At 32.3% G+C, this 19,708-nt stretch overlaps 1 long non-coding RNA gene across 1 annotated transcript; it reads right to left on the reverse strand.

The window, feature by feature from the left end:
• Positions 1-235: 235 nt before the first annotated feature.
• On the reverse strand, positions 236-2,395 carry LOC134686042 (uncharacterized). Its single transcript, XR_010101512.1, has 3 exons — positions 2,246-2,395; positions 1,324-1,389; positions 236-616 (listed from the first exon to the last, which is right to left on the reverse strand). It is a non-coding gene; the product is annotated as an uncharacterized LOC134686042 (long non-coding RNA).
• Positions 2,396-19,708: the final 17,313 nt, after the last annotated feature.

A 19,708-nucleotide genomic window follows, 5' to 3' on the forward strand; every position in this document is an offset into this window, starting at 1 on the left:
ATTCAGCTGGAGATGTTTTTGCATAGTCATATATATGTAATTTAATATCATGCTCAAATGAGAACCATTTTGATATTATATAGGTATAAGATCAAAATCAGCATTATAGGAGTAATAGTGATTATACTCAGAATTGGTCTACCTGAATAAAGAATTGGAAATGTTGTCTGACATAAGAACACTTTCATTTTTATTGCTAAAAGTAAAGAAAATCACATTTAAGTGTTGAATAAAATACATTTGTAGTTTTACTAATGTCATAGACAATGAATGTCACCTGTCAAACTGTTGATAAACATTTCCATTAAAACAGTGTAATATCCTATAAGGAATAATGTATACTTCCTACCTCCTTAATAATGAATGATTTCCTACACATTTATTTTAATCACTGTATCCTTGTAGTACATGAATCATATTGAATTTTCCTTTTCTATTCACATTGCTTAATCACTGTTTATTATCATAGCAATTTTGTAGTAAAATTTACACATGATTTTTTATGAATATTTTGAAATCAATCCTTCCTTTATCCAATTGACATCATGAAATCTATGTTTTACTTCTAGTGTAGATATATAGGTCACTTTATCATAGTTTGGATATCTTCTTTAATCTGAAATATAATAATAATGAAAATTAATAAATCATTGGTCATTATGAATTTAACTCACTGTAAACAAGTCAACTACCATAATTAAACACACAATTTCACACAAGTCATGTACATTGTGGATGTTTCAAATACATTAGAATATTTTAACTAATATATAAATATACTATAATGATTATTATAACTTCTCCAAAGATTGTGATCACCTTCATCATAAATGATTGTTCAACACACTATCAGGAATTCATCCTGTCAACAAGACTTGTGAAATCAGGACCCAAGAAAATACATGTCATACATGTGTAATGAAACTGTTTGTAAATCTAATAATGTGCAGCTCTAAGTAATTAAAAGTCTTGATTGTTTTGAAGTTTCTTAAAAAATTAGCTGATCATATTTTAAAAAGTGTTATTGTAAGCTGACATGTATATAATGACAGCAATGAGCATGAGCTTGAAGTTATATAATTAAAGAGATGCATTTTGATCAAATGGAATTTCTATCAATTCAAATTCTAGTACCATACTTAAATTATAATCATTAATGCGAACAGTTCATTAAATGAAATTATAGATATCAAATTTAGTTTGAGTTTAGGTTAAACTACTGATAAATTTATAAAACAGAATACATTTTGTAGTACAAATGTATCATTTTTTAATCGTGATTGGCAATCACATCTCATCTTCTTTTTTTATACTGAAATTTACCTGTTTTATATTCAATTCTAATTGATGACAAATTCATTTTAAAGTACAGCACAGTCTGGTCAAATCCTGTATTAAAGAAAATAGAGAAACACATGAATAATTGAAAAACTTGATATGCCAAAATTAAATGAGATAATTTATGCAAACTATTGATTAAAAATGATTAAATATCTTTACCTTTTATAATACAAGGCTATCTTTTTGACACCTTTTTTTATGTATATATTGTCTTATTAATGCTATGATATGATAGAGGATATAAAAAAGGAATTTTTCCTTAAACTATGAATACTTTGTACTTGCTAGCTAGCTACATTTACATAATGTGCACACACTTACAACTATATAGCCTGATACTGGATAAATAAAGAGAAGTAAATGACACATTTATAAAAAGTGCAATTATGTATCCTCTACTTTAATTTCTCCTGAATGAAAGTTATAGTTATTTTGACAAAGATTTATAAACAATGAAGTCTGTCATACAATATATTTGAACTCTCAATATTTTCAGAGTTATGTTGTTTTTGTATACATCAATATTGAAATGAAGTACCGATGAAATAAATTCAAATTCAGGTTTGTCTAATGACACTTGTCAATCTAATTAGACAATCAATCAGTACATTTATGTAAATATTTAATTGTTTTTTTCTGAAATCAAATGGTTATTTATTCGTAAATAAATAAAGAACACTACAAATAACAAATAATGTTATATGCTCGAATCCACATTTATTTTCGACTTAAAAAATTAACCACTTCATAGTGATCATGCGGTAAGATTGTAAAATAAACATGGTCAAGTTAGAATTCGATAACACCTCCCCCTTTTTGTATAGAAAAGTAAACAACACCAATCGTTTCGCGAATTTAACAAATCGTATGAAAACAAACATAAGATAAGTGATATTGTACTTACGGTTGACTATTCGAGTCAGGTTTTCCGTCAGGAACATCATCAAATCGTATAAAAACTTCATAAACAGCTGACACGCACTTGCTTGTTTTGATGCCTTTTCAAGCTTTGAAATGACGTTGCGTGTAAGAATAAATGTGCTGACAACCAATAGAAACGACTACATGACGTCACAATTAGATTGCGATAGAATTTTTGAAAACTTATGGAGAACTGCCTTAACATTACTGCGTGTATGAAATCAATGATATACCATCAATTTGTGTATGACGTTTCCATATAAAAACATGTATTTCATATCCTTTTGTCAAGAAGCTTTGTCAAATTTGTCTAAATCGAAAGGTGGATATATACATGTACAGTCATAAAGAGAATGGATAACTTCTCTCCAGATTTAGAGTAAGGATCAAACCGACCATAGAATGATGTGACATTTACAAAATATAGGCTTCAATACTTATATATGGCCCTGAATTAATATATATGTCGTGTACAAGTTGCGATTTTGTACAGGTTATAACATGTACAAACTATTGTACATGTTATAACTTCTATAATGCAAAAATACAAGTTATAGCATGTACAAAAGTACCTCGTATAACCTGTACAAAATATTACTGAAAAATGGTTTCAACTTGTACAATCGAAAAATAAGGATATGTTTCTAATATTGCAACAGATGTTATTAACCTCAATAATATTTTCATAACTTTTTTATTATTCCTTCATGCTAGTGTGTTTTGTCCTTTTTTGATACAGTTATGTCCAGGGGTCGGTATTCCTAAGACCTGTCATAAAATATATCTTAGGACATGTCTTATCATGATCCTCTGATGACTATCTATGAATATATCTTTATTTGATATATTATAAATGTGAGCGTCCACTTTGAAGGCAATAGTAAACTACTTTCATTCTAGTTGACACTAAAAGACATAAGAGGATAGCCAGGATAGATGTGTTTACAAATAAAATTGAGAATGGAAACGAGGTATGTGTCTAAAAAACAACAACCCGCCCATGGAGCAGACAACATCCAAAGGCCACAAATAAATGCTTTCAAAGTAGAGGATATATACCGGTATTTAAAACAATCAAAATGACATTCGCCACATGCAATGATCTTATAGTTTATAAAATAAAAATTGAGTTATAAATTTACATAAGTATGCTGTGGGCCAAAAATGTTGAAGAGTAGATCCAAAGATATTGACATGAAGCGTGGTTCCAATGAAACTATTTTAGCTTTCTCTTGCTTTTACAGAGTAAGCATATGAGAAATTGTTTTAGTCTTTGCATGCTATAAAACGAGAGGGAGGAGTATTACCCAAAGTTATAAGGCATTGTTCTTAATTTTTTTGAATGAATCTAGTTGCTTGTATATAATGTAATTGTCATTGAGGAAATGCAAGCTTTTAGAAAATAGTGTCACATTTATTTAAGCCATGATGGAACGCTTAAAACATACAACTACATAAAAACACATTTTGCCAACATAAGTCATGAAACATATATTTCTGAAATTTTGTGATCATTGTCCTCTACAGAAAAAGACACGTTCTGGCCTATTTATGGTTGTTCTTTAAGCATTGGTGAATTTAAATGTATTTTTGACTTCATTAAGATTGATCTTAAATTTTGTACAAGTTAAAACCATTTTTAAGCAATATTTTGTACAGGTTATGTTATAACATGTATGAGGTACTTTTGCACATGTTATAACTTGTATTTTTGCATTATACAAGTTATAACATGCACACCATTTTTGTACATTTTATAACCTGTACAAAATCGTAACTTGTAAACGACATATATATGCAAATCCAATTAGAAGCAAAATAACATTTAACCTTTTACTACTCCTAAACCATTTCCTACAGATACAGGATTATTGGTTTTTGTACATGTAAAAAAGGTTTTACAATAATTACTATACTATATATAAAAATATTAATTTTCGCGAACCATTTAGGTCACGGAAATTCCAAAATATGGCATCAGTAAGGAGAGTTGTACAAATAATGTGAATACACAGAACCCCCATCCAAATTTTCTTTAGCTATAAGTATTTATCTTTTTCTATTTTATTTGTACACTACTAACAATATTCCATTTTTCTACAATTTCGATTAAAATGTGTCAAAATCTGAGTTCAATAGGTCGAATGCCCCAAATAAACATTCCCTGATTGGTTGACGTGCTGTGGCGTCAATGTAAAGCATAGCAAGCCTCGATAGTTTAAACATATTTATTTATAGTGGATTGGGAAACAAGTTTTGCAACTTATATTAATCCCTTTCCACTTTGCGGGTGCGAGTGCTGCCTTGTAGCGGCATTAGCCTACTCTTTTTCGAAATCTACAAGGGTGTCTTTAACGTGCAAGAGATGTGGCTCTCTCTTAACACGGGTCAGCCATTTATCGTCCCTTTCCGACGGACTATCATCGTTTCCTCAAGACCATACTCGCAGATGGTGTCAAGGGAGAGCCGAAAATTGAGTTCCTGAAATTTCCATCCCAAACGGGAATCGAACCAGGAACCTTTGTGTTAGTAGTCCGATGCAAGCCTCGATGTAAGCACACACTTCACATGAATAAGGAGAGTTTTACAAATAATGTGAATACATATCCCCTCAATCCAATTTACGTATTGCTGAAAATAATCAAGTGTTCATTATATACTGTTTTGATAATTTCCTAACAACATTCCATTTTTTCTACAATTCCGATTTAAATATGTGAAACCCCGCAATAAAAATAGATGGCCTCAATGGTAAAAGCAACGCTAAAATTTTCCGTTAATATGTTAACATCTTGAACTTCGACCCTGTGTTCAAAGGTTTTAATAAACCAATTCACAATAGAGATCTCTTTGCGCTCAAATGTAATCCTTATGAAGGGGGGGGGGGGGGGGGGTAAGGGTTTTTTACTGTTATGCTGTTATGGGGCATTTTAATTCTTTGTTATCTGTTATTCTGCAAATATATTTGCTGTTAGCTGTTATTGTCCAATTCTTTGTAAGCTGTTATAGGACTATTATCTATTTTGTTTTATCTGTTATTTTGAGAATCTATTTGCTGTTAACTGTTATTGAAAATAGGAATGTTAGCATTTTGACAGCCAATCTTCCGTAGAAATTGAAGATAATTGAAAATTGTGATTTGAATGGATCCTAATCTCATTGGCATGCTAATACCACATCTTCTTATACAATGTATATCTGTTGGGGTCTTTCTACTGGTAATATCGGGTGGCCCTGTATTTGCAGAAGAATTTCAGTAACTAACATACATCCAGAAACATTTAAATCAATTGGACCCAGGACCATTCCAGTATATATTATTATTATCCTTTGTAGTAAATTCCATTGTCTGAGAACATGTAGCATTTTGTACAAATTATAATTCACTTAGTACTTGTACAATGATAACTTATAGTATGAATTTTGTTATAAAAAAAAGCATTGGTACACCCTATAGATTTTTTTATTCAATGGCCACATAATAATCTTTATGTTGTACTGTTACACCACTGTCCCTGATAAGGGGAGGATTGGACACCAACTAGCATGCTAAAGTTGACGCAGTCACATTCTATATGTGCCTATTTCCAAGTCAGGAGCCTGGATTCAGTGGTTGTAGTTTGTTACTGTGTTACTAAGTTTCGATCATTCTGTGGATACATTAGGCAGTTAGTTTTCTCCTTTGAATTGTTTTACATTACTAAGTGGTGTAGGTTTGAATTATGGCTTTGGGAATTATACAACATCTTTTTCTTCTAGCATTTATATTATAAGTGCTACTACCTCTCTTTTCATTTACAAGAATTAGCACCCTGACCACCATATTTTTAAAAGCTTTTTAATTGCTTCACATGGCGAAAATTGAAGCTCAGAAACCAGTGATGCAAACACAGATGTGTCTTCAGTTTAATTTTTCAACATGTACCCTTTTTAAATCCTACAGCTTCTCCAATGCTGTACATAAATTTTCCGTATTCTATAATTTTACATAAGATTCATGATTGGTATTTCACTTGGTGTCATCCAGATTTTCACTAGGTTCAATTTCTATTTTACTATCAGAATTGTCACTTAAGTCAATTTCTATTATCAGAATAACCATAACTGGCATGCATGTTTCAGTTACATGTCCGGTCTCCACTGATCTGGGTATTTTTGTATTTTATAAGTAAGTTTTATCATGAGGTCATTAAATAAAAAAAATGTATTGTTTTGTTTTATTACTTTTAAAAAGATCTAAAAATCAAATTGATAATAAAGTGTCACTGGCGGCACTATTTTCCAAAAATAAATAAAATAACCTAAATCATTAAAAATTGATCCCTTAAATGCCCTAGATTAAAAATATCCCTATATCAAAAACAGAAACTAGTAATTTCGTTAAAAAAATCAACATCCATGCTTTCTAGCTTATTGTACAAGTTAAGGGAAAAAATCAACCAAGACAGAATTTAACTGCCTCAACGGCCGAAACGTCTTGTTTACACAAATTACAATTTTCTAGGACTATACCACAAGTTATATACTAAGATCTACGAGTCATCTACTGGATTGGTCCTGGACAGATTTATTTTCATATTTCATTTACTGTTATCTGTTATTATCCCTTTTCAATTCCTTGTTATCTGTTTTTCACCAAATCAATTCACTGTTTTGCTGTTATGGGGACCCCCTTGCTCCCCTCTATGAAGTGTACAGGCAATTTCGTTTACAGAAATATATACACACTTTATCAGTAAAATATTGTCATGCTTCTGCATTTCACTTTTTTTTATGCTGAACTTTTAATCAAACTTAATTCTATACAAATTATATTACGTAAAGCAATAGGCCAATTTAACCAGCTTGAACATCGCCATCATCAAATTATTTATCGTTATCATTGTCAATATAGAGTAATTTTGGTAAGTATGTTTTATTAATTATAATGTTCTCGAGATGTGCTTCTCTAGACATTTTTGACGGTCGGTTTAATCCCATTTATCTCAATATTATCCCCGATGACAGAAATGTCAACCCGACCTATATGACACCTATCCGTGTCAAAATCTATGTGATGAACCAATTTCTTCTAAAAATGCGTGCACATGCAGTAATTCTGTATTATTTGATAATCAATCACATTCACGTTACATGTTTGCATGTTTTTAGGTCAGGTGTGTTTGCATGAAATCTCTAGTCAAAAAATGCCAGTGACAGAAAGATAAACAGATAAGCAACTGTCTAGGGCCAAATAAGGGAGGGGAAAAAGCCAGTATTAGTACTATTTTGAAGAACGATAAACAGATGTAGACAGACCCAGGGGTGGGAAAATTTAGTTGATTATATATGAAATCATTTGAAGCATGACGGGAGTGGGCAACCATCTATAGTCAGTCAGAGCCCCCCCCCCCCCCCCCCCCCCCTTTATGGAAAGTTTTGAATCCGCCACTGAGATTTGCAGGTTTTCTTTGTAAAAATACCTTAAAATATCACCAACTCTGGCTGAGCACACAGTTTGATTCATTTCAGCTTATTAGCTGGGCTCACTGACTAAATTTTTTGATTACAGTTCACTGGCAAATATTTTATGATATTCATGTGTAGATATATGTAATCTGATAACCTATACATGTGTGTGAGGAAGAGCTAATATTTAGCTGGCTTTCTTTTTTTTGAAATGTCATAGGCCAAGTTATGGAGGTGAAAAAGCAAGTAACAGAACGATGAACAGATGATCAGGTTTTCTTCGTAATTTCCCCCACTGAGGATACAAATTGATCATTAACTGCACTCACTCACTATTTAGTTCATTGCGGCTCACTAGCTCATATGTAGAAAAGCTGCTAACATGTACATACATGAGGGAGTTAATGCCCCTTACTGTCGGGCATCAAACAGTCATTCTCGGCTACTGTTAGCTTCAAATTAGTTAAAATTTAACTGCGATTAGTCAAAATATCCTTAAGTTGATTTGAGAGATGTTTCAAATAATTATCATTATGGTTATTTTTGGAAAACAAATAGCAAATCAAATCAAATCAAATCAAATCAAATCATTTTATTGGTGTAAAATCCAAATATTGTATTGTTACCAGGACAAACATGACAATCATTACAAACATATAATATATAAATTTAAACAACATTCATATTCTTATAAGACTATATATTTAAATGTTTTGGAGGAGGTGATACCTTTGCAAATTAAAAGTCCAAGTACAAACATTCATATTAATGCAATTGTTATAAAATATATCATTACAAATTAGTGTTGTCAAATCGTACACTTTTGCCTAACCGGTTACTCGTATAATCGTTCGACCGATTAACCGGTTAACCGTTAGTTAAGTTAATGTTTGAAGGCCTTATCAACAGTACCTTACACGTCGATATAAGAATGTGTGGTATGAGTGTCAATGTGACTACATTCCATCCAAGTCATACATTTACATTTTATAAAACGATGAATTGGAGTTTGGCCTTTGGTTTTATAAGGCTTGTCTGTGATGATTCCTGTCGAAGTTTGACTTTAAAATAATCAAATACACGGTATCAACTATGGCGTTTGTACTCAAATCACATTGAAAAACGAAAAAAAAAACGTCTTGATCTCGTAGAATTGAATATGTCTGAAACCGATGTTTCTCCAATATTTTTTTGTTGTCTCCGAAAATAATGCGAGGTGTTTCAATTAAAAAATTGATTAATCCTGATATTCGTATAATTAAGTATACATTGATTACATTTACGTTGGTTTGCTTTTTATAGTTTTTGAGTTAGCATTTAGTTTAAAGTATGAAAAAGACTTGCACGACGGAGATTGCACATTCAGATGTAGTCAACACAATATAAGATCAAAATGAAATAATGAAGTAAATTGTAAAATTTAATCGTATTACTGATTATAAATTACTGTTAAAAAATATGAAACTAATTATGTTTCCTTTAGATCTTACCCCGAGCTGAGAGACAAGTTCTAATAGATTTTATATATTTGGATTAACAATACCAATCAATATACTGGACATTTAATCCGTAAAATTAATTACCACGACGACAATTTTTAAAATAACACAGTTCACTACAAAATTATATCAAATCTATTAAAATTGAAAAAGTCCGGTTAACCGGTTAGCGTTTTTGGTATTCGGTATTCGGTTGTTCGAACGGTTAACCGGTTAACCGGTTAACCGTTGACAACACTATTACAAATACTATAAGAAATTATACGTACACTAGTTTTTCTTATCAGCTAGGCTGTTTCTTAATACATATAAATCATTTACTCCCTTGACAATAATTTTAGTTACGTCATACTCATTAAAAATACATTTTTTTCCTCATCAGACATTTTGGTGAAATCTGGAATTATATTCTCTAATTCTTGAAAAAGTTTTTGCCTACATTTTTCTAAAATTTGACATTTTAAAGTGAAATGATATTCATCTTCTACATCCTTTTTACAGAGAGGACATAATCTTTTTTCCAAAGGTAATTTACGGTGTCTACCATGTTCAATATTTAGATAACTATTACTTATTCTAATTTTTATAAAATTTGATATCGTGTATCGATCTAAATCTATTATTAAAAAAAAATCTAATTTGTATAGTAATAGCATGATTTGTCAAATTCAGCTGATTTTTTTATCGTCTGGATAAAGGTGTTCATTTTATCGTCATGAACAAGAATTACTGTTTAATCTTCATTTGGCAAGAATACATCAATAAGGTAACCCCATTACTACCCTCATACATGTAAATGTATAAGGTCAGATCATATGTTATCCTATATCATTTGAAATTGTACTTGCATGCCTTTTCAAATGAAATTGTGACGCCAGAATGTATTCTTAATAGAACTATAACCGATGAGAAGAGGACACACATGTCAACCAAATTTTTGCAGCCACGTCAAAATATATGCTCGTGTTGTGTTAAGGTCAAGTGACAGTAAATGGGCTATGTCTTCGATTTCAGTAAAATTTGGCATACAGCTCTGGCTCGATGAACTTCAATTGAAAATCGAAATAATAATGCCTTTATCTCAAATATCATTTGAAATATTACTGATTGAATTCTTACAAAATGGGTGAACATTTGTATAGAAAGCACATAAAATCGGCGAAAACCCTTCTAAAATTTGTCTTAAAATCGCCAAATCTCTAATTCTACTCCATAGATTTTTCTTAAAAAACTGTATGTTGTTGATACATAAATTTCCTTTATAATGATGCAAAATTAAGATAGGGTCACCGACTTCGTTTTTACAGTTTACATCATTCAAAGTTGCGTTCTTTGTGAAAAAATCCAACAAAACGTCGAAATAATCGTAACGTTATCCACGCGTTGCAGGCCGTAAAACGTTGATTTTTGACGTTTTTCACTTCCAATAAGGTAACAAATTGATTATTAGATAAAAAAACGAAGTCGGTGACCCTATGATTATTTTATATCATTAAAACAGAAATTTATGTGTCAACAATATATAGTTTTTTAAGAAAAATCTATGGAGTAGAATTAGAGATTTGGCGATTTTAAGACACATTTAAGATGGTTTTTCGCCCATTTTATGTGCTTTCTATACAAATGTTCACCCATATTAAGAGAAATCAATCTGCAACTTTTCAGCAAATAAAAGAGATAAATGTATTATTTTTTCGATTTTCAGTTGTAGTTCAACGAGCCAAGGTTGTATGCAATTTTGTAGCAAAATCTGCGACATAGCCCATTTACTGTTCCTTTACCTTAAAACATTTTTAGGAAGCTGAAAAATACCAACAATAGAAAAATAAACAAATAATCGATATTGTCAAATATCAATGCGTTGAAAAGCCAATGATCTACATACATGTATATTATACATAAATATATCAACCATAAAATACAACTGATTTAATTTACACCAAAACTGTCGATCATGTATATAACCTATCTCATTCTAGTCCATTCAACTGACAGAATCAGTGTAAATTTCATGAATTCTTTAATATCATGTATAATCATGGACTATTCTTTATAGCAATATCTGTTAGTCAGAGGTCTTTTGCATTTAAAGTTCAGTTTAAGTGGGCTTATTTTGCGAAAAAGAAATTAATTTCCAGATCATAGTTTACATTTTCTTTATATTTTGCTGTGTCAAAATGACCTCAATATAAAGGACAATATACAGACCCAAAAACGGTCTATCACATTCTACACATGAGATTTTAGCAGGAAAGACTGCGATTGGAGTATTTAACCATTGCAACTTTTTAATTTGATCTCCACCACTAATTGAAGGGTTGTACACATTTTGGAATATGTTTATACATGTATAGAAATAATGTTGAGCCTGTTTTATAAATTGAAAAGGTTACATTTCCCCCCTTATTTTAAACCCTCACTTGAATGAAGTGCCCACACTTTCCCTAACTGTTCAGGGTTCAACCTCTGCGGTCTTACAAAGCTGCACCCTGCCGAGAATCTGGTTGTAACATGTAAAACAATCAAACACCAACCCACACTAAACTGAATGTAATTGAAAGACATCTAGAGGTTGATATCAGAGGCGGATTTAGGGGGGCCGGGCCCCCGCCTTTTGGGAAAAAATTTGATTGCTTATATATAGGGAATCACCGAATCGTGACTGGAGCGAGCCCCCTCTTAGGTCAGTCAGTGGGCCCCCACTTATGAAAATTTCTGGATCCGCCACTGGATATACAATATCAAACAGAAGATAAAAAAGGGAACACTATGGTGAATTTTGGAGATTTATATTATTTAATGTACATGCATTTGAAATATTTAAGATAAATATTGTTTCAATTTTTTTTATCCAACCGCAAAATTTGAAAAAAATTTCGTCGTACTATATTGGTATCACGTTGGCGTTGTCGTCTGCGTCGTTGTCGTCGTTCGAATACTTTTAGTTTTCGCACTCTCTAACTTCAGTAAAAGTGAATAGAAATCTATGAAATTTTAACACAAGGTTAATGACCACTAAATGAAGGTTGGGATTGATTTTGGGAGTTTTGATCCCATCATTTTAGGAATTGGGGAGCCAAAAAGGGCCCAAATAAGTATTTTCTTGGTTTTCGCACAATAACTTTAGTTTAAGTGCATAGAAATCTATGAAATTTTGACACAAGGTTTATGATCACAAAAGGAAGGTTGGGATTGATTTTGGGAGTTTTGGTTCCAACAGTTTAGGAATTAGGGGCCAAAAAAAAGGCCCAAATAAGCATTATTCTTGGTTTTTGCACAATAACTTTAGTTTAAGTAAATAGAAATCAATGAAATTTATACACAAGGTTAATGTCCACAAAAGGAAGGTTGGTATTGATTTTGGGAGTTGAGGTCTTAACAATTTAGGAATTAGGGGCCAAAAAGGTGCCCAAATAAGCATTTTTCTTGGTTTTCGCACCATAACTTTAGTATAAGTAAATAGAAATCTATGAAATTAAAAACAAGTTTTATGACCATAAAAGAAAGGTTGGTATTGATTTTGGGTGTTTTGGTCCCAACAGTTTAGGAATAAGGGGCCCAAAGGGTCCAAAATTAATTATTGTTTGATTTCATCAAAAATTGAATAATTGGGGTTCTTTGATACGTGAATAGATTCTTAATTTTTGGTCCCATTTTCAAATTGGTCTACATTAAGGTCCAAAGGGTCCAAAATTAAACTTAGTTTGATTTTGACTAAAATTGGATCCATGTTGTTCTTTGATATGCTGAATCTACGATTATTGGCCCAGTTTTCAAGTTGGTCCAAATCAGGGTAAAAAATTAAACTGTGTATCAAAAATTGAATTCTTGGGGTCCTTTGATATGCTGAATTCAAACATGTCATGCATGTACTTAGATTTTTGATTATTGGCCCAGTTTTCAAGTTGGTCTAAATCAGGATCCAAACTTATTATTTTAAGTATTGTGCAATAGCAAGAAATTTTCAATTGCACAGTATTCTGCAATAGCAAGACATCTTCAATTGCACAGTATTGTTCAATAGCAAGAAATGTTCAATTGGACAGTATTGTGCAATAGCAAGAAATTCTTAATTGCATAGCATTGTGCAATAGTAATAAATATCTAATTGCACAATATTGCGCAATAGCAAGAAATTTTCAGTTGCACAGTATTGCCAATAGCCAGAAATATTCAATTGCATAGTGTTGTCCTGTTTTCAAATTGGTATACAATAAGATCCAAAGGGTCCAAAATTGAACTTTGTTTCATTTCAACAAAAATTGAATGTATGGGGTTCTTCAATATGCTGAATCTAACCATGTATTTACATTTTTGATATTTGGGCCCGGTTATCAAATTGGTTCACATGGAGGTCTAAAGGGTAACTCATTAGGGTTCTATGAAATGCTGAATTTAACCATGTATTTGGATTTTGGATATTGGATCAAAATAGGTAAATGTCCAATTTAAAATTTTTAAGTTGAAGTTCTTAGACCACATTCATTCTGTGTCATAAACCTATGTTGTGTCAACTATTTAATCACAATTCAAATTCAGAGCTGTTGTGTCCATACTTGCCCCAACTGTTCAGGGTTCGACCTCTGGGGTCGTATAAAGCTGCTCCCTGTGGATCATCTGATTGGAATAAGGGAAAGGGGGAGTTGAAAAAATTGGGGGACAGGGGTAGGGGAATTTTTCTCATTTCTGATTTCAGAAATCAAAAAGAAAATTACTTCAAGTGGTTTTTTTTTTAAAGGATTTATATTCAACAGCTTGGTAAATTGCACAAAAGAAAATTATTTTTTTTAGTGCATTAGACCACATTCATTATGTGTCAGAAACCTAAGCAGTGTCAACTATTTAACCACAATCCATATTCAGAGCTGTATCCAGCTTGAATGTTGTGTCCATACTAGCCCTTACCGTTCAGGGTTCGACCTCTGCAGTCGTATTAAGCGGCACCCTGCGGTGTATCTGTTCCATTCATTTGTTATTTCTTAATTTGTGTGAATTAACATTGTTACAGTAAATGTTAATTACTACACTTTCATACCACACCAAATATTGTATTGGTTCATGTATCACTTATATTTGTATCCATATAACAAAACAAAAAATGAAAAGGAATAATTTTGCAATACCTTTTGAATACTATAGCTTTTTAGGTATTTAGACATATTAAGACTTATTAAGTAGATGTTGATGATATCTGCTTGACATGCTTCAAATTCTATCAGATTACTTTTGGAGCATTTATGAGTCTTTGAAGCATGCTCACAAAGGTTCTTTTGGTGAAATTATTTTCCTATTGGTCATAATTTGTCTTTGCTTCGACCAACTTTGGAGGAGATATAATTGAAGAATTGATATAAATCAGCACAGGTTTACTTCCTATCTCATTTAGCCCCAATAATCATGTCAGGCATAAGCCATTGTCAATACTTAAAACCAATAAATGTATTATAATCTGAGAAACCAATTCGACATTTTAACAAAAAAATTACTAATGATACTGACGATCCACCACAAAGTAATATAAATAGAACCATACCAATAGTAAGCAAATACATATAAAAAAAAGATGTGGTATGATTGCCAATGAGGAAATTCTCCACAAGAGACCTAATCGACACAGAAATTAACAACTACATGTCACTGTACGGCCATAAACAATGAGCAAAGCAAATACCGCCTAATCAGCTCTAAAAGGCCCCAAAATGACAATATTAAACAACTCAAACGAGAAAACTTATAGCCTTATTTATGTTAAAAAAAATAAACAAAAAATTAATATGTAACACATAAATAAACGACAACCACTGAGTTACAGGCTCCTTATATCATGTTCTCAAATCTAGATATCATCTCCCATTTAGGAAAAAAACCACATGAAAAAATGAACCTATTATGTGTTGCTCTCCCAGCTACAAACGATCCAAAACCAAAGATGTAGAACATGTTTTATTATAATCATTTGGTAACTAATGTAATTACTGTCTCCCCATGTCTGTATTCAACATAAAAAAAATATTAAATAAATAACACTCCTAATGCTCAGATCGGTTGTCACCGTGCAACACAGTTAATAACACCATATAGGAAAAACATAGAACTCCTTTTGTCACAAGACACTGTCAAACATCCAAACATACTATCCACACTCATCTGTGTCCACACTTGTTGTTTCTGGAAAAAAATATTTAAACATAATCGATATAATCCGCAGTTTTACCTGTAATTAAACACAGTCGTACCTTTTTCATGGTGATTGTTTTCGCGCCAGTTTAGCTTTGCGCGTGTAACTAACGTTCAGAAACACACCATTGGTAAGAAAAACACATACACCTTAGTTTGAAAAAAAATGCATACATTTTTGGCTCAGTATATGACTCGTGTAATCATAATGGTGGGACATACTACCAGAAAACATGACTACCTGGTACTCATTCTTTCATGAAGTAGGTTAAAGGTGTCAGGAAATTTTCCGTCCAAAGTGTTCACTATTATACGAATAAGTCCACATCAACCACGCGATTGTTAACTTGACCAACAAAAATTAGACAAACTACAGGGAACATACACTCATTTTCGTTACAAAATTTACATAAAACAATAACTATCAAGATCTTTCTCGCTGACAGTCTTACCCGGTCTGTTTTTACTCTATCTATTCGTACTCTGTCTCTCTTGCTCCACACTCTTACACTACCACTCGCTCTCTTACATTCTCGCTCACTCTAGTATCTTGCTCGCTCATCCTCTCATTCACTCTCTCTCGCCTACTCCACTCTCTTGCTCTTTCGTTTGCTCGCTACTCTCTTGCTCGCTCCCTCGCTCTCTTACTCACTCGCTCGCTCACTGTCTTGCTTGCTCGCTCACTTACGCACTCACTCACATCAGCTCACTTCTCTTGCTCGCTCGCTCACTCTCTCTCTTGCTCGCTCATTCACTCTCTTGCTCGCTCGCTCACTCACTCATTCTCTCTCTCTCTCTTGCTCGCTCGCTCTCTTCTTCGCTCACTCACACTCACTCATTCTCTCTCTCACTGTCTCGCTCTCTCACTGTCTCGCTCTCTCACTCTCTCGCTCGCTCACTCTCTTGCTCGCTCACTCTCTTGATCGCTCATTGCTCGCTCACTCTCTTATTCGCTCACTCTCTTATTCGCTCACTCTCTTGTTCGCTCACTCTCTTGTTCTCTTGTTCGCTCACTCTCTTGTTCGCTCACTCTCTTGCTCGCTCACTCTCTTGCTCGCTCACTCTCTTGCTCTCTCACTCGCTCACTCAATATCTTGCTCGCTCGTTCACACTCTCACTTACTCTCCAGCTCACTTTTGCGTTCGCCAAGATTACCCTACAAGGTAAACATGTAGCGAAATTTACCCTCCCAGTGAAATTTATGTATTACTTTCACGGAGTATTATGTCCGAGCGTTATACATGGCATTCGAAATGGCTGTAGCAGTACATTGGTTCAACTCTTTATGGACTGTCATTCCACAGTCCATCAGGTCGAACTCGTCTCTGTCTACGTTTACCATTGTCTGGGACGGTTCGGTACCCACACCTTCAGTTTGCCTTCATTAGGTATGAGTACAATATATTATGAAAAAAAGTTTTAACTTTATTGCAATATAATATACATTGATTGGCGGTATTTCATCATTTTATGTTTTGCAATTATATTTGTTATGAAGAATCAACTTTATATTGTTTTTAGTTGCATTTTATATGTTTAATATCTCTATTTCATTCTATTGTTGAATTATTTATGAAATTATTCATATTTGTGTATCCTTAAAAAAACATTAAACGCGATGAAATAATGGGTGATAACTGTGTTGATCCTTTATATTTCATTGTAAGTTTACTAGCTAACAAATGTATGATAATATAATGATACTCATATCTATAAATTCTGTTCACTTGTACATCTTGTAATCAGTGAAGTGTAAAATTATTGACTGCGATTGACAATTTACGATTTTTTTTATACTGAAGTAAAGGAGACAATTTCAAGGAGAAAAATATTTTATATCTTAATATCTTGAAAGGAAAATATTTACTCTAATAAAAGTGGCTAGGATGAAATTCTTGCCAAAAAAAAATACGTAAATTTATTTTCTATCTTATTGCATGAGGGAAAAAAAACTACAAACATTGAATGCATATAAAACAAACTTCACTTCGTTCTAAAAAAAGCAACAAATGATACAGTTATGATACAAATACAAACGGTAAACAAAAACAACAACAAAAGATACAAAAGGTAAGACGAGCACCCTCAAACAAAGTAGAAAACTGTATATTTTCCTTCTCTGGGACCTTACATTTGGACATTCTATTTGACACTGCTGTAGTATTCCACTGAGATAATAATGGTGTTAATTATGTAATGAGTAGTGATTATTCAAACTTGATCAATCTGTTTCTTTTCACATATTTTAAATATTATAAAAGCATTAACATTTTTTTTTTTTTTGTTTCAGTTTATCTGTTTAACAAAATACATCTGAGTTATTCCGCTTTGTTCGACGAATATCACATTTAATCAACTAAAACTGACGAGATAGGGAAAAAGCATATCTAATTTTTATCTCCTCAAGTTGACAACCTTGCTCCTTCTCTCTGCTGTTTTATGTACAAATGATATACCATTTATCCAGGAGATCATTTTCTTTCCAAGCAAAATCGAAAAACTCTCAAAATTTATTTCTCATATACATTTGTATTCAGGTGTTTCACATCAAATCTTTTATGGTAATACATTTGTATTGAATAAAAAGTCATCCACCTCAAAAACTAACTAAACCTTTGGACTGACTTATTCAGAAGGAAGATAGTAACGATTCAGTTGTCAGATATTTCACTGAATATGGCATATTTTGGAATTAAAATTGATTCACTCATATGATCTTTGTCTCAGATTTATTCTAAAACCATGTGTTGGCATGATACGGGATTTGTTCTTCTCATATATTTTATGATACTAAACTCCTAACGTGAGGGAGTGTGCTTAATTTTCCATATGATGAAGTCATTATATTTTCATCTCATTAACTGTTAGTAGTCCTTTGTAAACTTATGTTTCAATGTCATTTTGTTAGTTTCTTCTGTTACCTTTTCTGAAATTGGACTCGGACTACTTTTGAACTGAGTTTTATTGTGCATATTGCCGTGTGTTTGTTTGATCTTTATTAGCTAGAGATTTATGCAAGTGTGAACTCCTCTGCATTTCTGCGTCTACTCCAAGTAGACTTTAGTCTTCGTTATTCTTATTTGTTTGATTTTGGGTTTTTTCATAGATAAGTTTTGAAGTTTATTATGACGTCCGTTTTCACTAAACAATCATACTTTTTTGTTGAGGGGCCAGCTGAAATCCGTCTCCACATGCAGAATTTTCACGCTGTGCTGAAGACCCAATGTTGGTCTTGCGCTATTGTATGCACTATGATTGGGTTGTTGTCTCTTTGACACATTTCCCATTTGCATTCTTAATTTTTTGTCTGACGTTCTATATAATAAATACCTTTTGTGACTCTTTACAATATAAGGGTATTAATAATCCTCTGAAAAAAAACCTGAACGAAACAAACATATAAGATAAAGGCGGGAAATTATTTTGAAACCATTTTAATTTTATGCACGTATAACAACATAAACAACACATAAACCAACAAATACACTTTTTTTTTTTTTTTTTTTTTCGATCAACGACAAAGTCAAAAGATATGTTCATTATGTTTCAAAACATTACAGATCTACTGTGCCATCTAAAACAAATATTCGTATTTCAAAATGTTTTTAAAAATGTTCTTGTATATTTATAAAATGTTGTGTCTGTTCGTAGTCGAGCAATCAGGATCATGTCTTGTTTAAAGACATAAAAAGGTCATACAAAGATAGAAACCATGTATTAGGTTTACCACATAAATAACAAATACATTGCAGCAATGGCAACAAATGACATGCAAAAGATGCCCAAAAAAACTATTAACAAAACGAATAAAAAATCCTGGTTAAGGAACATATATATGATTATCAATCAAAAGAAATATATATAATCTAAACATTACTGTTCGGTTTCAGCCAATAGTCTGTGTTGGAGACCGTTCCTTGACCTATAATGGTTAACTTTTAAAAATTGTGACTTAGATGGAGTGATGTCTTCTTGACACTCATACCACATCTTCTTATATCTATATACATAGATACTTCATAGATAAAGTCTGGTGACATTTATTGACTTATAAATATTTCAAACATATATTTTCTTAAACATTTTTGCATATATGTAACTTGTCAAAATAGTTTTTATCATATGCATAATCAAGCATGATTGTGATGAATTTTAATTTACGATTTCATACGTTTCAGAGGTATCACTTAAACCTCTGACTATCTTGTGTATGTGTATATCTGCCAATTGCGTTCTTTTGTCAATGGCAGTACTTGATCCAGATGCTGTTTTTGAGACATTGCTAAGATTGCTATCACGACTTGCAGTGTGCTGCCTGTGAA

Source organism: Mytilus trossulus, chromosome 10 (assembly GCF_036588685.1).
Source record: "Mytilus trossulus isolate FHL-02 chromosome 10, PNRI_Mtr1.1.1.hap1, whole genome shotgun sequence".
Taxonomy (NCBI): domain Eukaryota; kingdom Metazoa; phylum Mollusca; class Bivalvia; order Mytilida; family Mytilidae; genus Mytilus; species Mytilus trossulus.